The following is a 25,038-nucleotide window of genomic DNA, read 5'->3' on the forward strand; positions in this document are numbered from 1 at the left end:
AGTTTAATTTGTTCACAACATGAACGGCCGCGTTTCTTTCGTCGACAACTATGCATGTCTGTGTGACGTCACTGCTTTCGTCAATACGTCATTAAGAAGTGAAAATTGAAACTGACATACTCTGGTGGATGTTTACATTGTTGAAATTTAATAAATTAATGGAATGCACTCGAATGGTAAGTAATTATTCAATGAAAATATTGCGTTCGGTTACATAAAACATCAATCTATAATTATATTGCTAAAGATTACCTTTGATAACATGGGAACTGTTTTCGGCATATACAAAATTTCGCCGATTTAAAATTTAAGGTCAAACTAATGGAACATGAAAGTTATCATTTTATTTAGTTTTGGAGTTATTTTTTTAGTATAGTCTACGTGATTATTCTAAAAACCCTTTCTTTTGTGATGTATTAAGTTACGTTGTGATTGTAAATAATATTGCATCTCCGACTCATACTCGATCATTTTCGTACCAAACTGTTTCAAACTGTAAAAAATCAAACGGTGCTTAAATACACATTGGAAATAGACTAATTCATATGTACATTTTATGGATTCTCTTTGATTTTCTTTAAGAAGCTGCTCTGCCAAATGCTGGACTTCACACATTCCATGCAGCATTCTGCTGAGCAAAACTGACTGCGTGCTTTGTACTCAACAACAGAAGCAATTCTGGACCTATAAAGATTGACCGGGACTGAAACATTAGCAATTGTGACTCTGTAATATTCAACGTTAGTGGACTGTAAAGAAACTGCAATTATTGTGAAGAGACTTTGTATGTCTGTAAGCAAAAAGAATATACAGCATAACATATATCAGGTGTGAAAACAATGTGAAAGAATAGTGAAATTAACAATTTGCAATCAGGCATGTCAAATGAACTGTTGATATTAAAAATGATAGTTCCCAGGCAGCTCTAGACGTTTTTTTCTGTATTTCTATTACTAGTATTAATTCATAAAATGTATGCCACAATAAAAAAGCACACTCTGTTTAGAGACCATTGTATTGTCTCATTGTGTGATGATGACTTTGAGTAATACATTGTACATTAAACAATATCTACTAAGTTGTTTTTAAGTATCAGATTTCTTGTTTATTATATAAATGAATGTTAATTTTTGCTTAAATATAAATGTGCATAATGCAGTGTCAGTAGCACACTTTGCAATATTTTTATTACAAAAGAGTGTGTTGTACACAAAAACTTATACCTATAATTAATAATCCTTGCATAAAAATTCATTTGACACACCTGAGACCATGTTGTGTATTACCATTATTATTTTGCACATTATGCTGACATTTTGAAAAAATTGCAAATAAGCGAAAAGCAGAAGTTTAGTCTTGTCAACTGTCTTTGATTATTTTTTTGAAGACCATATAAGAAGCGAAAGTGTAGGATACGGTATTCATTTTTTTTTATGACTGCTTGTTATTATTTCTTCATAGAAGGCGTACTGGATGAGTGGAGTATTTTTTTTGGTTCTACATCTTTGATGAAGTCAACTCATTGACATTTAGTGCCATGACTGAGCGTGTTTTTTAACTAACAAACGCGTGGTAGGAACTTACCGAATATATGCAAACTCATAACAGTCTGTCTAATACTACATGTGTTGAGTGCACAGAAACAAGGGCGAGAAGATAAGGGTATAAATGAACATACTGAATGTGTTATTTTGTTTATGAGCTTGAACATTCAAAAACTTGACTTTAATCAATAGGGATGTACATGCAGTTTAATAATCGGGTTGTTATTTTATAATTATATTCATGTGGAAACTGCCTCATTCACATGCAATACCCAGCTGCTGTCTATATGTTTAATGCCACATTTCATAATGACTGAATATCTTTACTTTCAAAACATGAAAATGATTTAAATGCAATGAAAATAAACGAAATAATGATATTAAATTCAGGTGAAAAATATTTGATTATATTTTATTTAAATATGGTTTGGTAAATTATTTACTGGTAAAACAATTCTTGTTGATAACAGTAAATTCGTGATAATAAGTATGTTGTTGTTTATTTTTTTGTCTCACACATAAAGTGACAGGTACACTCATATATTTAGCGTTAAGCTTATGATGTGGGTCTTCATCATAAATCTAATTTTTTGCTACTCGTATTTTCTCCTTAGCACCAACCTAGTAATGTTCAATCTGTGTATGCCATAAGCGATAGTTTTTACCAATTGTTAATTCCTGAGGATTCAGAAAAATACAATAAGTTTACCACATTTTATGACATAAGCTCTAACAAAGCGGAAGATATGCAAAGAGTATTGTGTCCAAAGCCAAAGGTGATATTTCTGGTCTGTGTAATTTTGCGCAGAGAATGAGGTCTATGCACTTCTTTCAAGGTAGATGCAAACACTCCTGCAAGCATTGTTGCATTTATATGTTTATTAACATTAATTAAGTACAAAAAGTTTTTCATTTACATATGCAGGGGATACATTTACGATGTCGATGATTTAGACATGGGACTAAATAATGAGGTACGGCACTTTTCTTTTTTATGCTCAAGTTAAATAAAATCGTTTTAGAAATAATCTCGCCCTAAAACATAAATGGCATCCCTGCATATGGAAAACATCAATAAAACACAGTTTCGCGAGATTTTTTTGATTTTTTGTTTAAAATTCTAACATTGTTTTTAAAAGTAAACTAAAATCTAAAATTGAAATACATGTTTAAGAGTTTAAAAACAGAACAAGGGGTTACTATACATAAAGCATAGCTTCATAAACTTGTTTAAGATTAAAACAAATTATATTTTTTGCTTTGCTAAATAACATATTGTTTTGTAAAGAAATTGAATGTTTTGTTGCATGATAATGTGCAAACATATATTACCCGTGTTATCTTTAACAAACATCAAATACGCTTTTGCCCGTAAATTAGGTAGCACCTATTATCATATTATTCATCCCCTTTATGATCTAAAACTTTAAATGTTTACTTTTTAATCAGTAAAAGATATTGTTAGTCAGCGTCTTTGAAAGTGACCGCAATGTAAAGTTCAGGCGCGAACTATTTTTCGTCTGTAAGCTAGGTCTTGGCGTCTGATCAGTATTAACATTATTGTTTTTATAATTTAACAATAATCCTTTGAGAGTATTTGGATGTTTCGCCGAGATACAGCCTAGTCATTTGTTGCATTATATTATAAATGTACATATGGAAATTTAGACCATAAAATTACATAAGAATACCATAGAGGGATGCGTCTCCAAAATATTTGCCACGCGACATATATTTTCGCGATGCTATTTATGACCTTTAACAAATCAAAAACACTTTGACATATGCTAAATCACATGTTAATACATACCTCAGGAAAAATTATATCAATGACATCATAATTGTGTAGCGAATTGCACTAAATATTATCGCATTATTTGTTTGTCTTCGCAAACGTTCCAGAATTAGGTCATTACTCAATTGACTCCCCTGAATCCTCTCCTTCAGTGGGTACAAGCCGAAGACTGGTTCACTACATATAGTGACAGTCTTTACCAAACACAATTTAGGGGAACATAACCCGTCTTTAATAAATTGCCTAATCTCAGATTTCTGTCGAATTTATTTGCTTTGATCTTTTCGATATCTAATTGTTATTATTATCCTGACAAATCACAAACGCTTGTTAAAAAAATATTGTTTTAAACATTATAGTGGGCATCTCTATTCTTCCAGTATTCTCGCGGTATTTCAATAACGACACCCTACTGTTTATTTGTTAGAATTTGTGACGCATTTTCCATTCGCTCTCAGAAAGAAGTTTTACGTGTGATCATTCAGCAATATTCTGGTAAGTTGTCGTTGTTTTCCACCAGAAACACATTTATTCACAAAATTTGAAGATATTCCGATCTAACTTTTTAGTCTTTTAGCTTTAATTTTCAACGTATTAACACCTCGTCTGCTCGCACTTTACCGATATCCCGTCAGGTTACATATCACTATAATTAGTTTAGGCCTAAAACCACAAAATCCGATACCGTTGGAGTTTCGTACCACAATCTTGCGTACAAAATCTTCCAGATTCGAAATCAACAAAAAACAAAACATTTACAAATTGTCTGCATTATTGATAAATTTTTAGATATTTGTTGGTTTTCCGTTTTTAGAAGCTGTTCTACCAAGGCAAGACCTGGGCATCATACAAGCCATTCTATCCAGCAAAACTGACAGTTTTGGTTTTCAGAAATCAACAAAGGAGGGATTCCTGCACTATCGAAATTTCCAAGTTATACACACAGTTAATATCTGTGGTGATCTTTATTGCTTCTGTTAGTTTACTTGGATGAAACATGTGTGAACTTTTATAGAACTTTGATAAGTCTATATATGTCTATCTATAAACAAAAATCAGCTATGGTATAATAAGATCAGATGTGCAAACAATGTCAAAGGGTTGTTAAATTGACAATTTGAAGGCAATTATGCTGAAAAAATATGAAAGTTCCCATGCAAATATTCTCTGTATATCGACAAGTGTCTGCCGATAATTGTCAAACTAGTAATACAAAACTTACCACAAGTATGTAAAAGCTCTAAGTACCTGTTGTGATCATTTTTAGCAACATAGTGTAATTCTAAATGGTAGCAAATAGCTTGTTTAGTAAATGCATAATGCAATTAATATGATTTCCGTTATATTGTGTAATTAATAAATTGGTTGTTACTTGTTAATCCATGATAAACGTTTTATGGCTAATACAAAACCAGCAATGTTAATTTTTATAATTTCATATACGTAAATATTCTTGAAATGTAGGTTGATGACAGTGTTTTAGTTTAACTTATTTTGTAACTATTATTTTGTGTGCAAATAAATGATGTGAGGTGTTTTGTATCTCCACACAATACCACATACATTTTATATATGTACTGTGTTATGTGTTATTTGAATTTTTAAATAAAAAAATATGGATGATATAACATGATGCATAATAATATTTGCATTCAAATTGTAACTATTGAGCTAAGTGTATGCAGTTTAGACAGTGATTCTAGAATTGCTACAAAATGGCTAGTTTTTAAATGGCGACAAAATTTAAACTATTCAACAATAGTTTGCGAAAGAAAATTAGAAACCTGCAAGATACCTGTATTTATTAAATATTTTAATTGCGAAAAAGTATGTTGTTATGCTGTTACACATAATTATAAATTGATAATAAATAAGAAGACAATTGAAGTGGTGAAGTGGTGTTAACGTTTCCCAACAGTAGAAATTATTCTTCTGATGATGTCAGTGATATACAGACGAAAGCTCCAGGTATGGCTTTCAATACGTAGTGCTTGTTATTTGACAGTCTAAAACGTATTGGATTAAAAAAAATCCTGTCAAATTTGTCAATCAAAATTGATTTGACACATCACATGATTTTGATTATGTTAAATCAGTGTACTGTATGCTTAATGCAGCTGCTTAAGCAAGCTGTCAAGTTGAATTGAGACATTTGATGATACAAACTGTTTCCTGGGTAGGACCAGTACTTAGTGTCTATATGACGAACCATGACGTCGAAAGTCTACAAGAACTACTAGGTAGAACGAGAAATGTACTTCGACGTACAATTTTCACCGACCCTTGAGTGTTAGCCAATCAGCAGACACCTTACGTCTGTTGCTTTTAGAGATATTTGACATTTAACATAATATTATTATTATTTATACCGAATTATGCGACTATCGACCGCTTACTCATAGATATTGTGCGTATTTATTAAACATTATTATTATTATAATTTATACCAAATTATGCGACTATCGACCGCTAACTCATAGATATTGTGCGTGTTTATTGACCTGGCGTGGCGGAATTAACCTCTGACTTATGCAAGTTATGGTTATCACAAAATACGACCAACGGGGAGGTTATAATACATTATTTATCCCGTTAATGATTGGTTACTGTTTGGTTACCGTTGGGAATTTCCTGCACAGTATTGCGCTTGACGGTCGTAATACTCCGCCCCGCATGATCAATAAATACTCACAATACGCTGAATAATTTTAATTTTAAAAAAGGTAACAATTTAATCTTCTTCAAATTTGTATATAATCTATTTCAATGCATTAAATACTTGAAACTTCTATGTGCTTTTTTGCCATTCTGATATTTTTATTCATTTTGTCCTCAATTAAAAAAAAGATTTTAAACATTTATTATGAATAAATCTGAAGGAAAAGCGGCTCAAGAGACAAGTGTTTTGATTGGTTGTTCAGAAAATGTGTACGTAGAAGTACAAACATGTATGTCGAAGTACAAATTGTACTTTGACGTACACATATATACTTTGAAGTGTATTTTATATTTATGTCGACGTACAATTATTGTACTTCGACGTACATTTCTCTTTTTAACTTGTAGGTCTCCTAGACTTTCAACCCAAATGGTACGCCAAAGTATGTCTTTAGGGTTATCTAAAGAATGCTCCCACTTAAGGGATCAATACATAGACCTCACAGTGACTAAGCCATTTAGCAGACACCCCATCCATTATACTACAGACACCGAACCAGCTATAAATTCCTGTGGCTAGAAAACAAAAAAAATAAGATGCTAGATCTTTAAGCTTGAAACATGTAACTCGTTTTAAGATTGATTTTATTTGGATGCATTACTTAATTATTGCAACAATTATAATATTTTGAACACACTCATGTCCATATATTTATTAAAAATACATGGTTATCAAAAAAACTTAAAAAGCTTTTGCCCGTAAATTAGGAAGCACCTATAATCATATTAATGTGACATGGAATACATATATAGGTCCAATACATTTGATACATCCATGGTTAACAAACAACATGTAACAAGCATAGTATACTCAATTATTAGTTAAAATAATCGTTCTTCTTTACATTTAATGTGATAATAAACAAATTGTTATCTCTTTTTTGAAACATGTTATACAATAGATTGCTAATTTTCTAAGTGTCGATTTCTTACTACTATTTAGGAGTTTAATAAATTTGAACATAATAGAACGCTTGTAATATAATTTTGGAATATATTTAATTCTTTTCTAGGTATTGCGGACATATTAGTATGAAATGGTACGCATCTTCGATATCGTTACAGTTACACATGGAGCCTATTCTTCCGTCCCTGTCAATATAATGATGTCTGCCTGTTTTAATTAACAATTTAAGGGATGATAGACGTATTTTGGCAATAATCCGTCTATGTTTTTTTTTTTGTTTTCAATTATATCTAAATGCGGCGACTTTTCGAATGTAGGTTTTAATTCCTTATACATATTTAACGATTTTGAAGAATCTATGTAAGTCCTCCATTCAGCTACATATTGATCTCGCAATCTTATATTTAATAAAGGATGAATTTGTAGATATTAATAAATTCAGGGAATAACCCTTCATCTCCAAATCCTGAGTGGTTAAGTATATCGCGAACTTTTGATGACCAATTCACTGTATTATTTTTTTTAGCAATATCTGTTCTTTGCATATTTAAAACAGTGTGTAGTATACAGTTACTTTGCTTTGTTTGAGAAATGGAGTCTAGCAGAAGCCTTAATATGTTATTTTGAACAAAGGGCAATGACTCCTAAAAATATGCTGACCAACTGAATCAATTCCCCTATTTTCAAGACGATTGGTTGTGGGTGGCTTATGTACGAGATAAAATAATGTTTATCAGCCCTTTTCAGTAATATTTGAATAATTTTGTTTAACTTGTATATTACTGTCTTTTCAAATGATGCAGGTTAGTGGGCTATAATAAGGAATTCAAAAAGAGCGGAGGAATTAAATACAATGCCCATTCATGGACCTCATGAGTTTAAATGTAGAATATGCCAGAAAAGAACCTGCAACAGAGCCGGACTTAAACAGCAATTAAAAACACACGAACCAAACAAAACATGTACAGCTGATGTTTGTAGTTTTTATTTTTATTTGATTAGGTCTACTTAGAAACGTCTGATATATGATTGCTATAAGTGCTACGTAATTACACGTTTCGTTCCGTACATGTCATGATGCTTGTTTCTCACGTTCTTGTTTACTTGTGTTACGTAATTTCTTCCCGATATGTCTCGGCATACATTTTAAAGTGTATTTAGCACTTGCATACATGATTCAAACTTCCGTTGGGACGGAATGTATACGATATACATATGACATATTAACATAAGTTAAGATTAGAAGGCAATGTTAAGAACAAACGAAATTAATTTTCTAAGTGAACCAATGCTTTTTTCCTCAATACAACAGTCTAAAATAATTAAATTCACATAAGTATAAAAGAGAAAACAAAATTACATATTGATCACTACTACTGAAATCAAATCATGTAATGCATTATCACAAAAATATATGTTATCAGAGATAAAACGGCGTCGGGAAGATGGAATAATCGTGATTGTAGTTATACATTTATATACACGCGCGACAATACTGTGAATTATAAGAGAACATGGTATGTGTACGTCCTTTGTCTCGAAAGTCATGTAAGTAGACAACATATTTGTTGATTGTTTCCTTCGATAGCTTTTTTTTATCCCGACGTCTACGCTCTTGAAAAAAACGAGGGAAGCACAAAGACGGTAGAGCCGAAACGGCGTTTTTCATTTAAAAGAAATATACATATAAACATTTAAAAGAAATATACATATAAAATTGCTTACCAAGTAAAACATCCGCTACTCAATCACACAAAAAAACTAAATAACCTCACTTGAACACTCTAAGCTCAATGCTGCAATGCCCCCCCCCCCAGTTACGTTCTTAATCAAATCACAAAGAGATATGACATAACCTTACAACATTTGCCTAAACATGTCACTGTCCGCAATTTGGATCTCGGCCAAGGTCTGATAAAGTGATTATACAGCAGCTAAGTTATACAAGATAGGTCGTCCTGCATTCGAGGTGCATTATGAAAAAAAGGAGTGAATTAAAGCTAACTCGACGGAACGACTTACTAACTAGTGGGAACGGGTAAGCTCTGCCGTGGGAACGACTTACTAACTAGTGGGAACGGGTAAGCTCTGTCGTGGGAACGACTTACTAACTAGTGGGAACGGGTAAGCTCTGTCGTGGGAACGACTTACTAACTAGTGGGAACGGGTAAGCTCTGTCGTGGGAACGACTTACTAACTAGTGGGAACGGGTAAGCTCTGTCGTGGGAACGACTTACTCAATCGAGGGAACGAAATAGAAAAAAGAGGAGAGCACAGCTCAATACAAGAGGAGTGCAATTAAAAAGATCGATGCAGAGATTGTTAAATGCACTCTTCCTGTATTTACTGTGCTGCTCATTTTTGCATTGCACTCCTCATGTATTTGGTTGTGCACTCCTCATTTTTCTATCTCGTTCCCTCGACTAAGTAATTCGTTCCCACGACATAGCTTACTCATTATTACGAGTTAGTGAGTCATTCCTTCGAGTTAGTATATCATGGGAACGATAACGGAAAAAAGAGGATTGCAATTAATAAAGAAGGGTTATTTAAATTAAGAGGAGTGAATGCCACCTCTATGCCACCGTAAATCTGAATTACAACTGAGATTACTGGTCCAACACATACTTTTATGAAAAATATACAGTTCAGTTACCTTTGGTTGCGTTGAGAGTATAAAGATAAACTAGAGGCGTATCAATATTTATTTTGACCGAAAACGTATAGCGCAAATTATCATTCGCCAAGCGTGTGGATAAACGTTATAGTTTATTTACTATAAACATCGTATAATGGCGAATCTATAAATTGCGGGGTTGACTTTAAAGTCAATATTCAACTTAAATGTCATGTTCATTTAAAATACCGATAATCCGATTTGCACTTGTTCTGTTCTCTTTTAACTATGCAGCATATGAAAATCGCAAAACTTACCATGATACAAAAACAATTGATACTACCTGGGGTTAATTTATATCTTAAAGACGTTTTAATTAAGAATGCATTATTCATGAAGTATTTACAAGCATTATGTTTTTTTAAGATATTCGGCGTATCATGACTTTAAAATAAAGGTAGGAGTTATTAATAAAGTTATTAAATTAAAAACAAAGGTTAATGTATTATTGTATCATTTTTTCACCTAAAAGTCACATATCCACCGCATGTTTGTCATGAAGTGCTAGTATATAAAACCACATAATAGTGTTGGTAAATAAACATTTAATTACGTGCGATCACATCATATATGTCCCAACTTGGCTTATTATGACTTGATTTCTTCGTCATCGAAACATTTGATATTTGATTAAGACGCATTTACTTTTAACACATTCAAATAACAATGTTAAATCCGAGTCATGCGATATTGGTCGTATGGCATATGCGACCAGCGGAACTCAATCCAAGCCTGCGCACTTGCGCAGTCTAGTCGGGGCCTGTCTGTTCCGCTGTAAAAAAAAGCACGCAATGTTTGGTGTTATCTCCTAAGTATCATCTTCAGATTGCATATCCGGACAAGACTGCGCGAACTGGAACTACGCTGGCAACATATTTAATACATTTTTTTTTGCATGACGTCGGTCTTTAAAAATTCCATTGCGTCTTCTAAAAAAAAAACATCAAACCTCGATGCATTCCGATAGAAAATTGAAGTCACACTGTGTTATTTATAGTAAACTGGCAAATATCAGTAGCTTATTCTGGAGTGCAGGAAAGATTTACTCACAGACTTGCTGCGTACGTCACAAGTCTGTGGCTAGAGAATTTAACAATTTCCCTCCATACCTTATGGACACTATACTAGTTTGGTAGTTTTACCCCACGATTCAAGACTAATGGCATTAACCGATATGTTTTCATTAATTAATTTGCCTGAAATTCGTTTTATTTGATATTTTGAAAGCAATGCCGTGTTATCAACATAAGGCGAGTATTACTAGTACATTCCATCTTCCCCTGACAATTTACTGACCCAGAACTGATCCTGAAAGTCTTGTGAATGGAATGTACCAGTGCTTCCTAATTGTATCTGTGTCAAAATTAACATGCAGAGAGTAGTCCGCATTTCCCTCTACTGATTAGTTTAACATCCTATACAACAATAACGCGGTGATTTGCCAATTTTCGTGAGGATTATGCTCAAATCAGCCGATGGAATGAATGGAGTGTATTCATTCGAGTCTGCTGGCGTTATGTAAAGGTCATTTAAGATGTACAGCTTGGTTAAACAGCTGTGCCGAAAAACAGTCAACAAAAGTTATATTGTAAAAAAAGTAAATAGATCAGCTCAAACCCATGATATTCAATTTATTTAACAGCAACACTTTAAGTCAATGCGCCGCCACAGTAAGGGATAATAAATATGCCGCTGGTTGGCGAACATGTATGGGCCGGTTTGAATATATCGTATAATAAGATTTAAATCAGAATGAAATATTTACAAGTAAGTAGTAATTAAGCAACTTACATTTGTACTAAATTCCGTGTTTTGTATATTTGTCTTCCGTGCGCTTTAAGTTGATTTAACACTACCTGAAGCAGACAATCATTCACTATGGTTAATTTTGTCTTTACACTTTAAAATTGTCATAAACGATGTTCACGTGCTCTTATCAAATGAAGATTGAGCATATGCGCATCAGTGAAAAATGGTTTTCGTTTAGCCTGTTATAGCTATCTCAGTAGCTCAGTTTATGTGATGTGATAACGTGTTTACGTGTCGTGTCAGCCATGACCTGATGTTTGCCCTGTCGGTCATGCATCGTTGTCTATAACCCTCTCGTGCAGAATAGAGCGAGTACGAACTATCTATTATCATTAAGCTGCAGTAAATTCACTTAATACAAACCTTGGACGTGATCAGAATTGCGAACAGTGACACGTGTAGGCGAATGCTGTAAGGTTGTGTCATAACACTCTCTTTGTGATTTTCAAATGAGCTGATAAACATTATATTATCTCGAACATCAGCCATCCTACACACCATCTTCTTGAAAAAGGTTGATTTGACTAAGTTGGTCGGCAGGCTTTTTGTACAGCATTATTATAATTCTACAGTATGTAACGTAATTAAGACAACACTTATATTGCACCACGTAACATGCTATAGAACTATTCTATTGAAGTATACATACAAACTTTATAAACGATGGGTAGGTACTTCGTGCCAAGCTCTTTTACATACGAAAGAGTTGTTTGTCACTTTGAAGTCAGGTAAAAATGTGCTTTTAAAGAAGTCAGTTACACAAAGGGATTATACCTTTTTTATGGCCATAAATAAGAGTTGAAAAGGCGCCGGAAAAATGAAATACAATGTAATCACGATGTATGTTATATTCTACTGTACACGTGCGTCAATACTATGTTTTTATAAAAGAAAGGGATAGTTGTACATTTAGGTTCTCGAATCTCGTTCCGAAACGTGGATTATCGGATGGTCTTGACCCCAAAAGTGTTCTTCATTGTTTGCACTTCATCTTCAAAAGATAGAATATGAAGATTGGCCAAGCATTATCAGTTATTTTCTTTACTACGTTGAAGTTATTATCCAATTTTTAATACGACAAAAATCTTTTAAGTCTCTTTGTTAAATAATAAATTTCTGTATACATATAAATATGTTGCAGATTTCTTTGGAAGATTTTTGGAATGTTAAAGGCTAATGAGACCAGGAAACCTTGCATGACTTTATAGCGGACAGCGTATCTCCTCACAAGACTTCGCGATTGCACAGGCTGTGCTTGCTGGAGCTACGCTGGCGGAATAAGACATTTTCCTCATACCCATTTTTGTATAAAGACCCTCAGGGCATTTTGCAATTCTTCAAACTTGCTGCGCCACTTAGTATTATGCAACATTGTTATGGTTGTTGCGATTAAAGCTAGTTTCAATATGGCTCTGAGTAAGCTGAAATTAGCGTCAAACTATAGTTTACTTTTTCAGTCGGGAGATACTTGAAGACATGATTCCATTTATTCAGGATTGCGACACTTGCGTTTGGAATGAATGGAAGAGCAGAAAAGATAGAATCATCCATCCAGAATGCACGCAGATCGCATTTCGGATTTCGGAATGCGCACTTTTTTGCATTAAGCTAACTGAAAATAGGATTGGAACAATGCACGAGATTGCTGAGGACTACCAAAATAGTATTATCTATACCGGTGAACTTTCCTTGATTTTGGTTTAGGAAGGTAGGTGGCTCTTTATGTTGATTAAAAGTGCAAACTTTCAATCAGAAAACCAATCGATTACCACTTCACGAAATTCTCGTTTAAAAAAAAGCAATTCCTATATCTCAGCGTAAGTGTTCCTTTCAAAACAATGTTAGCTAGCTTGCCAAGTGTTGGTCGTTCCATTGTTTACAATTAAATTAACACGAAAAGTACAAAAAAAAATATGTTACAAGTGGTGTCACTAATTGCCTAAGTAAATCCCTGAATTTGTATGTTGAAACACCAATTTGATATTTACCCCCAAAGTTGGGAAAAAGATAAGGTTCATTTATGTATTAAAAATGTCCATCATACGTAATTTAATTGATAGTTTTAAAGCTTTTGATCGTTGTAAACATCATTATTTATGGGTAAGCTTATAAGTAAAGGGGTCGAAGAAAACAACCTTCTGTTAGGTGTATTTAAATCTATGTACAGACAGCTTGGCTCATGTGTAAAATTGTCAATACTCCTCACTGGATATTTTGGTTGTTACATCGGAACAAAACAATGATGCGTCAGTTTGAGCGCAATTTTGAGCCCTTTATAAATGGCCTTGTCACTCACCAGAAGCATAATTGCGGACGTGGAATCGTTATATCGAACAACGTAGATAGATGATGCAATGATGTTTGCAGACAGCATTGCAGAAGCTGCCGAGACGGACAGCAAACTGCATATAGAGAGAATTCAAATTATGGAATTTTGCGAGTTCACGGGTATGCCGCTTATTTTGTATGAATCGAAAGTTATGGTGTTTAGAAACTGTGGTCAAATTTGACGATATTATCAATGGTTCTTTAACAATACGACTATTGAAGTCGGGTCGTTTTACAGGTAACTAAGGTCCATCTTTACACCTGAATTATGGTGGGTGAAAACCAATAATACGTTTTCCATGCAAGCGAAAAAGGCAACCGACTCAATGTTTTGGTACCAAACATATGCTAGTTATATAAGTTATATTCATCACCATGAAGCTTTTGAATTTCGATTCAATCGTCAAACCTTTATTGCTATACTCGGCGTTATTATAGGGACATCAAATATGTGATTAAAAAGAAAGAGTACACATTATGTTTTGCAAGAGATTAGCATGTTTGAATAAAAACGTTACACACAGTTTTACATTAGCAGAATAAGGATGACTCCCACTAAACGTTGACTATATGTTCAAGTGTGCCAAATACTCTGACACATATGGCTACTACGAGATGCCCTAAGAACTGTTAGTTAATGTTATGGTGCTAAGACGACGTTGGTCGAGTAATGTGGGCAACGCATGTCAAACATTTACTATTTTTGTTTGGGTTAAGTCACGCATGGATGACTAATGAACTTGGAAACAGTGTTGACTTCTTAAACCTATTCAATGCCAAACAAGCAATGTCTTTTAGCGGAAAAATAATATAAAATAATCGTGCAAAAGACATACTATAAATTGTTTAAATGCTTAACTGAGCCAGGGCGCTACTGATCTACACCATTGTCATAATATTATTGTTTAAAGCACTGTTTATCGAACTTTCGTTGTTCTGTTAACCACTTTATGATAGAAATGGGTCGCTGTATCGGCATTGACATTGAATATAGACTATGTTCGTGTGTCTTCATAGGACTGTGTATAGTATTGAAAATGAGTATCACATTTTATTAGTCTGCCCTGTTTATGGTCAATATGATCTCTTATGTTTATAATAGAACAATATTTAATAGATAACTGGTAGGAATGTTCTATATTAGAACATTTATTTGTGCTTAGTAAGTTCGACACTAGGCAAGACGCAATTTCTGCATTTGGTACGAACGAGTAAACTGTAACTTAAGTCAAACGTGCATATTGTTTTTATTATATGCGATACGTTTTCTATCGTAACTATGCCACTAAATCATTTAATAACATCCACCTCATATTGGTACAACTACATTAAAGTAACGCTTTAATGTTTGACTATACGTGCATATCTATACGTATTATTCTTTTTTACTTAACACGTCTCACCATTTATGCTGTTTAATATTGTATACAATGTCACAGTCACTACTCATGAATAATGCATGTATGTTTGTATTTTTGGGCTTGCGGCCTTTCAGTACAAATAGACTAAGTGTCCTTGAAACATAGTGTCACCTTGAAAAAAGAGTTATAGTACTTTGAGTAACACGTCTTCTTACAGCTCTTTACCGATAAATGAAGTTTCATTTGAAGCCATAACAAATACTTTTAGTTATGCTTTGCAAAAGAAAATAACTAAAGTAATGTTCTGTACACAAAAAAAAACAAATAATCAAATAGCAATGACACCAACGAAAAGACAGAGATAAACATACTATAGAAAGAGTATAATTCTTGAACCCTGAACCCTGTACTTTCTATAAATGTTATCTCTTAATATATGAAGTTTTATTTTTATCCCTTCAATACTTTTTTAATCATTCTTGGTCCATGAAAACTGAACAAATGGCTATACGTATACGTAAGAGATAGCAAAGGTTCTTGTACTCAACGTGCTGACTCAAATCCGTCCATGTTTATACAAAAGTTAATTTAAATATTTTTTTATATTTACAGTATTTTGCTTCACACAAGAAACAGAAAATACAGACATTTGCAATGAACAGTAAATCCAAAATACTCATAAAATATTTTGTTCTTGTACTCCACACTCCCTAACAAATTCTTCTATTACTTAACCCATTTATGCCTAGTGGACTCTCCCATCCTTCTAAATTGGATAAATTTATTTCCAAAATTAGGGATGTCTAGTATATTAATTTCTATATTTAAAATATTTCTTACAGAAATTCCTTCACGCAAACAGCAGACCCTGATGAGACGCCGTATCATGCAGCGTCTCATCTGGGTCTACGCTGTTTGCTAAGGCCTTTTTCTAGACGCTAGGCATAAATGGGTTAAATCACTTCAAAACTAAGGAAATTATGAGACGCACAAGAAAAATAACTTAAAAGAAACGATTGCTTATATCCTGAAGAGAGAGTGCGTTTTCTTATAGTCTCTTATTTACCTTTAATCATTCTATTATGATATAAAGTTGTATTTGAACCCTTCAATACTTTATTAGTTTATTAATCTGCATTATAATCGGGAAGGACTGACGGGAGGAAGGCCGATAGACGAAGGGACCTACGATGCGATTTCTCTATGCCTCCCGTCGGGGACATACAAAGAAGATTGTTCATGAACCATTAAACACTTGAACGTATTTGTCACTTAAGAAATAATGTATACGGCAGTGTCGGCTTTTATTGTCCTCATCAAAATGCTGACCATAAATACTACAAATTTCATTACAAATTTCCGTTTTGTTTGATAATTTGGAATATATTCTGCAGTATTGTCATATTTATTTCCAGGCATAAAATTATATCATTGTCTGACAGGGTTTAAGGCGAAATACCCGTTGCCCTCCATTCTCCATGAGTTTATAGCGGATGTACGAAAGGGCCTTCTACTTCAGTGATGACGTCTACATTTTATGATTTACGTACATTAAAACAATTGAAATACGTGTTTGTAATGCACGTGTTTGTACGTGTTCTTAATGCACGTGTTTGAACGTGTCTTTCATGCACGTGTTTGTTACATGTTTGTAATGCACACTTTGTTGAAACCAAACTTCACGTGCAAAACGCTAAATCCGATGTAAAGTTGCATATGGCACATCGTGTAGGCCGATACTAGCCAAATAAAGTGCGCCCCATTGTCGCCAAATTCGCGTATTACCCAGACAAGGTGAATGTCCGAAAGGAGTCAAAGCAGCTTTAAGGTACCCCTTTTAAAATATCCGAACAATATCCAAAGGAGGTAATGGATGTTCGTCGAAGGCTGATACCAATTATGAATAAGACACGAGCCGAAGGCAAGGAGGCGTTCCTTAAAATTGACAAACTTTACATTAACAAACAAGTGTATGTGGAATAGGACGGTCGTGAGAATGTCGTTACGATTGTCACGTGGAATGTGGAAGGACTAAGTGCACTTAAATGTTCCAATAGTAACTTGACATCTTTTCTTTCCTATCATGACATTATATGTTTAACTGAAACCTGGACAAATAAAGATTCTACAATAGATTTAAAAGGCTACAGCAAACCAATTCATTTTTGTAGACGATTGCAACACCGTAGAGCGAAGCGCTCAAGTGGTGGTATTATTATTTATATTAAATATTCTATTCGTAAAGGTGTCATATTAGTTAAAAATGATATTGATTGCATTGTTTGGCTAAAATTAGATAAGCTGTTTTTAATATTGAATTTGATGTATATCTATGTGTTGTATATATTGCAACAGAAAATTCCCCTGTTCAGTCTTTGTATACCTATGATATTTTTGAAACGATTGAATGTGATATTATTTTTTATCAAACTAAAGGTAGTGTTTTTAACGGAAGATACGAATATAACATGCTGTACACATAATGGTGAAAGCGCAGTAGATTATTTATTAACTGCGCGTACAAATTTCAGTGATATTTTAGATTTTACCGTTAACAATTTCACGGAATTATTTAATCATGCGCCGCTAACATTTAATCTCCGCACGCATAACGCGGTTTTAACAAGTAATAGTAATCCGATTGTTTATTTTTAATGGAAACCAGAGAACAAATGCGATTTTGTGCGTGATGTATCGTGCGATGTACAGAATCTGGAACAAACTTTATTATCGCAAATTGATTCAAACGCTGACCCTGATATTTTAGTGGGGGAATTCTCAAAATATTTAAATTTAAAGGGGGGGGGGGCAATATTTTAAGCGCATTATAACACCTGAAAATAACCGATTTTTATATTATGATAAAAATGAACAAAAATGGTTTAATGAAGAGTGTAAAAACAAACAATCTCAGCTAACAAGAGCTTTATACGAGTACAATCTAAACAAAAATGAACGTACGCGAGAAAAGATCATTTCTATGAAGAAGGATTTCAAGAATGCATGAATTTTGGAAACTGATCAAGCGAAAACCTTCATCACAAATCTCAGACACGATACCGTAAAGCGAATTTAGTGATTATTTCAGTAAATTAGCCGACGAAAGCAGTGTAAATATAAATTCTTTTGACGCCGAAACTTTCTTAGATGAATTTGAAAATAGGCATAATACACACCTGTCGTACCCCGAACTAGATAATCCCATATCGATAGAAGAAATAATAAAGGCAACAAAACGATTGAAACACAATAAAGCGCATGCGCATGGCAATATAATATATGAATATTTTACTGAAACAATAAATGTGATTTCAAAGCCGTTAGAAATATTATTTAATTACATAATGGATAAAAAGTGTTTTCCACGCAGCTGGGCTTCCGGAGTTATTATACCAATACATTAACGTGGCGACATTAAATTTACATGGAATTTAACAGTTAACATTGACAAAACAAAGGTCATGGTATTCCCAAAAGGGGTTCAATCAGTAAAGCATTCAAATGGACTTATATGGGTCAAGAACTAGAAATTTTGAACAATTTTAATTACCTTGGAACCGTGATGTCAAGTGGCGGATCGTTCGTGCCCGCAACAAATACACTATATGGCAAAGCATTAAAAGCAATGCATTCTTTGTTCAACCTAACGAAACATATGAACGTACCCATAAATATCATGTTTAATTTCTTTGACGCATATGTATCATCCATTTTAAAATATTACTACGAAGTTTGGGGATCCATCAAAGCGGAAAATATTGAACGCGTTCACCGTAAATTTTGTAAAAGACTATTGAACGTAAAAATGTCAACAGATTTACTATCGCTATATGCCGAAGTTGGTCGGTTTCCCTTGCATATCGACAGATATGTCAGAATGGTTAAATATTTGTTGAAATTACATACTGTAAACAGTGAAATTGTATTCTTAAACAAGTTGTAGTTTTACAAAGATTAGAAATTGAACGTAAAGCTAATGCTTACAATTGGTCATCGAAAATACGGGACATTCTTAACCAAACCGGTTTCACCGATGTATGGCTATTCCCTGAATCTGTTAACAATGATCACTTTATCCCTTTAGTCAAAAACAGATTACGAGACCAGCTTATTACCAACTGTAATGTCAGTGTGACGTCGTGTAGCAAAATAATCCTATATAAGGAACTCAAACCGGTTTTTGAAAGATCATCGTATCTTGATATTGTTGACGACAACAAACATAGGAACATCATTGCAAAATAACGTTTGTCCTCTCACAAATTATCCATAGAAACGGACAGACACCAGAATATTGGCAGAGATCAACGCAAATGTATATTATGTAACCTAAATGACATCGAGGATGAATTTCACTTTGTTCTTAAATGTCCTTATTATATTGATGTTAGGAATGCATTAATTCCGAAATGTTATAGAATCCGGCCAAATATGTTCAAGTGTATTAAACTACTCAATAGCTCAAACAAAACTGTATTAAGAAAGCTAGCCATGTATTGTAAAACATGCTTTAAAATAAGAAAAATGTCATATATATGTAGTGTTTAATAGAAATACACTTTTTACAAAAAGATAAGGTCAGAAATATGTAATTATACCTATATTTGTAAACCTATATGCATAACATTGTGTGACTACTGTGTATTAAATCCATCAATGTACCATTCTCACGAAATATGTTCACGAAATATGTTTATTTCGTGTTTATTTAGATTATTTATTCTTTAAAATGATGTATGTTTTTGTGTGTTCTTCAACGCATGCTAATATTTATATGTATGATAATGACGATGAGCTTCACATGCTTAAGTCAAAAATAAACTATTCTGTTCTGTTCTGTTTGTTTTGTTTTGAGTATAAAGTTATGCATGAGGGAAATGTTCGAAAAAAATATTTTACCAATGTTTGAGTATTTTGTTTTGCATTATTAATAATGTAATTATTTTGTTAAATTATACATGCGAAGATGTCGAACTTAAAATTAAGCCTTTTTGAACAATATTCCCGACTGATTGTGTATGAATGTATGTGTGTTTATATATTCTTAAGTTATGTTTAACTAATATTCTAAACTTATAATTGTATTGTGAACCCTATTATAGGCTGGTTTATCTTTAATGAAATAATATATAAGCCTTAGTCTCAAATATAACTGTCAATTGAATCAAAATATCCGTAACAATAAGCACGCGATGACCCTGTTAATTAAAATACTTTGCTTTTATGAAACATACCGGTGAACGTTGGTCAGCCTTATTATAATGTTTGATGGGCATGTTTAAGTTTTCAAAAATATTAACGTATTTTCATTGGCATAAAATATTAATTTTCTTTTCTATGTTTGAGCTTATTTCTAATAAAGGGACGTTCATGCATTGTAAGAAATCGTTTACAGTTTTTTTTAAGTTAATTAGAAAAGCAACTTCACAAACTTCACAAACGACTTCGACTTCGCAACTTCACAAACGACTCCAATACAGAACGGTGGCTTGGCGCATGGTGGCAATATACTTGCAAGCTTTTAACTTTAAAATCGTTCAGTGCTGAAATAGTAGCTGAGATTTGTTTTAAGAAAACATGTTTACTGCATAACTATCTTAACTTCAGTTACTTACCGATTTGTACATACGACTCAATTATCTTCATTTTATAGTCCGGTTTAATACGTGATAGGATGTATTTAGTTATTGCGACAAAGTGTGCTTTCAGTTATTTCCCGCTTATAAAGCGCAGTCAAAAATACCAATGCATACGTTCATTGGCATCATACGAGAACATAGTATGAAGTTGATGTTCACAACATAAATTTGCATCAGAACAACTCTTTCAACTTAAATATATAAACATGCATGCACATGGAAAACATTAAAAATGACACTTCGCTAAAACATATAAGCATACATTGAAATATGATTTTACAATTATAAATAGAATAATAAATAAAATATATCACATGAACTAATATGTATAGAAATAATCTTCGTTTACGGCAAATGTAAAATAGTACTTAATATATTTTCAATTATTGAAAAGTGATCGATATTAAACGGTTTTATTGATAAATTTATACCGTAAACATGTTTACTGTTAACATTAATAATAACTTAAGATATGTTACATAGGTGAACGAAAACAAAACTCTTAAATCGATACGTCACGCAAAACATTAATACTGATTGGAATGATCAAGCAAATTGACATTCAAGCTTCAATGTATACCACAACCATTAATAATATTAAACTTTCGGCGTGAATGTAACCAAGTCTCCGATATCATATTCAATATTAAAAAGTTACATAGTGGTAAATCGATTTTTTCAATGAAATGCCAACTTTCAAGAACAGAAAAACAAAGATTTTTCTCAATAAAAATAACAGATATAGATGATTTATATTCGTATATTTTAACATACCAACAACATTTCAATTAAGAATAAATAGGTTTGTGTCTATTCATAAGAATTTTTAAGTCATATGTGAAAATAAAATCAAAATATTCACTAATTTCATTACAAATATCTGCTCATATTATACATGCTGTTAAAAACAGATGTTAATGACAGATTTACAGAAAAAAATATCATATTAAATAATACATGTCGATTGTGTATACACATAAATAAAACAGTCAAGTTATACATTTTAGATCGCATAATATATTCTATGAGTTTATATATATATTATATGATGCATGACTTTCAAATTTTAACCATTTAAACAAGAGTCTACTGGTAAATGGTACTTATTTTCAACAAACAATACAAATATATTACGTATCTCATCGATTAGGTTTTAATATTCATTTGATAAGTTGTATTCTATCAACTATTTCGGATACACCTGGGGATCATGGAATATAACGAATATTACCGGATGTTCAAATGGTTGACAGCGCTATCAAACAATACTGGAATGCCATTTAATATCGTTTTCTGGGCAAGGAAGCTCATTCCATTGGCTCCGGTGGTATATTCGCCAGTTAATACATTGTTAAAGACCTTGTTCGGCCACAGCGTATCTATCCGAGTACTTGAAAGACATTTTCGTACACTGTCGCTACAAGTAGACCCTTAATCTACTCACTCGCATCAGTTTAAAATAGCCTCGATTTGTAATTGTAACAAGTATGCATTCTTTAATAAAAATGGTTAATTTTCATTTACATATTCACCATCAAGAAAGTGTATATGCGTATATGGTAACACTAGCTTGGATAATTGTTACATTTTGATCAGGGTTCAATATTGTCATATATTGCGGTAAAAAGGTATGCTGATGAAAACGTGAATTCCTCGCCTGTTTCTGAATTTTAATTATCACAAAACCAGGTTTTCAATGTGAAAAATAAGATAAAGGGAGACAATTCAAAATGTGCATTGTCACTGCTTTTTCTTAGTTACCTCCCTTGTTTAAAATTCAATCTATTTTTAGTCGAGGCGACCTTGACCTTGGAGATATCGACGTAATTCTTTTGCATGACACACCGTTCAATGATTGTGAACAAATGTACATAGTAATTTTACAATCTCACACTGAATGGCATAGTTATGGCGCGGACAAGATCATTTATGGCCATTTTTTACCTTTGAACTCAAAGTGTGACCTTGACATTGCATATATCGACGTAATTATTTAGCATGACACATCGTCCAATGATAGGTGAACATATGTTCCAAATGATTTTAGAATCTCACAATGAACGACATAGTTAATGTCCGGACAAGTTTGTTCCGCCCGCCCGCCAGCTCGCCCGCCGACATTCACCAATATAATAAGCAGTTTTTTCCTTCGAAAAACCTGGTTAAAAATGTCATCAAGGTACTTGTGAGTTAATATACGTTTGATTTATTATCTTTGACGTGTGTATTCTAAATTATACAAACAATCACACTGAAAAAAAAAGTTTTCATTCAAACAGAATTGAACTACGAACTCGAGATAAAACCTGAAACAATAGAAGCATACAATGTGTGCCTCAACATCAAAATAATCACTAGGAATTCCAGGAAATATGCTGGTTCTCATCGTTGTTGGACAAAATCGCCTCTCAAGTACGACGGACTGGATCATTTTGTTCATTGCGTCATGTGACCACCTGTCGTCGTTGTTTAACGTTCACCTCTACGTATCAACTACGAACATGATGTGGATCAAGTACATAACGAACTTAATTTGCTAACTACATATGTTTTAGTCACTCAATAATAGAATCATTTGTGGCTGGGAACAGGTGTTTTGATTATTCTGATCAAAAAATACTTTTTCGGTTAAGCATATATTTTAAAAGTGTTATGTCTTAGTAATCAAAATACGAAATGTGATTATCCAAATCCTTAAAATGAAAAAGTTATGCAATGTTTGTGTATCATGTCACAAACCCTCAATAGCGCTGTTTTGTATGAAATGACGTTTCAATTCAATTAGTATCATTACATGTTATACTGATCAGTTTGTATTGTTACTAACTTCATTGTTCGCGTATGTCGATGAACATAATTGATATCTAATTACAGAATTAATTGCAGTAGTATAAATCATTAAATACTCATGTTTGCCATGGAAACAAAGCAGCTTTTTTTCATCTTTTCATCCACAGCAAAATCAACATAATAAATTCATAACAGATGTGGAATATGGTAAACATATTCATAATATTAAAAATGTATGCACATTTAACGAAATAGGCATGTATTTAAAAATAGAACATTTTGTATTGCTTCAAACTTGACACAAAACAGAATAAATGCTCATGATACAATTTGTGTTGTGCATCTATACTGCCAAATATATTGTATATATTTTTTAAGCAATTATATTTTTTTTGTTTAACGATTGATCAAATGAATGAGGCAAGATTCGTTACGTTAACAGTTGCTATTGAAACAGTATATTGTCAATTGCATATATGTGTTATCAACAATGTATTTATAGTCAATATATTATCAAACCAAGCATAAGTGTAGATAGAAAACTAAATTCACTAATTGCACTCGAAGGGGTTCAAAAATATGCTTTTCAATTAAAACAAAATTAAAGCAATAAGCACTTCATATTTAATTTAAGATTGAAATTAACACAACAGAATGTTTGTTTACTGGTAAAAAAATAATAATATACATAAGAGGAACACATACATTTGCATATCAATATAAATACAACGGTATTAGTGATATTTTTAGAACACATACCAGGCATGCAAAACAGTGTATTTTGTATGATGTAAATACTATTTTATAAATAATATCACTATGACAGAGTTAATTATCATTAATCATAAAATAGATTTAATGTGTCTGACGATTTTTACAGAATAAACAAAAATGTATTTAATATAGATTATATTTCAATATGAGTAACTGTAACATACTATGTTTTCTTATGGATTACAAAGTGATTTAAAAAACGACACAAGATACGCATAGTTGATTTTATGTACTACACAATGATGCTTATCAATCAACATGTATTTGTGTTATTCCTTGATGAAAAATGACCTGTTAAGTCTGGAATAAAAAATATCTGTAAAAAAAGAGTCAATCACAACACACTTTGAACACAATATATTGTCTCTTTATATCATCCACACAATGTCAAAACTGACAATAAGATGTAAACTTGGTAAGCTGAAGTTGCACCAGAATTGGCAAAATTCATATTTGAAGATCTGCAATAATAAACAATTTATAAATGACTGATTCCTTATAAGCAATCTTCTACAAACACGTACACAATACATTACACAATGGAGACCACCTACTTACCCACAATTTATTGCAATTACAATCAATATAATATGCAATCTTTTTTCCATTGATATTTTTCTTTTCAAACTTGATAAGTGTGAACATAACACAAAAACAATATTAATCAATTTATATTTTCAATTAAAATATTATTGT

The 25,038-nt window shown here is 32.7% G+C and overlaps 1 protein-coding gene across 3 annotated transcripts in view; it reads right to left on the reverse strand.

Moving 5' to 3' along the window:
* LOC127833835 (cytochrome P450 26A1-like) overlaps positions 1-11,641 on the reverse strand; it is a 34,916-nt gene extending 23,275 nt beyond the window's left edge. For 2 of the 3 annotated variants that reach the window (XM_052359321.1, XM_052359319.1), the window contains exon 1: positions 11,433-11,641. The gene's annotated coding sequence lies outside the window, so the exon portion shown is untranslated. Of the gene's footprint in view, positions 1-8,689; positions 8,828-11,432 lie in introns of those variants that run through there. The other variant, XM_052359320.1, reaches the window with a different exon arrangement.
* Positions 11,642-25,038: the final 13,397 nt, after the last annotated feature.

This window comes from Dreissena polymorpha, chromosome 6 (assembly GCF_020536995.1).
Source record: "Dreissena polymorpha isolate Duluth1 chromosome 6, UMN_Dpol_1.0, whole genome shotgun sequence".
Classification (NCBI taxonomy): Eukaryota; Metazoa; Mollusca; class Bivalvia; order Myida; family Dreissenidae; genus Dreissena; species Dreissena polymorpha.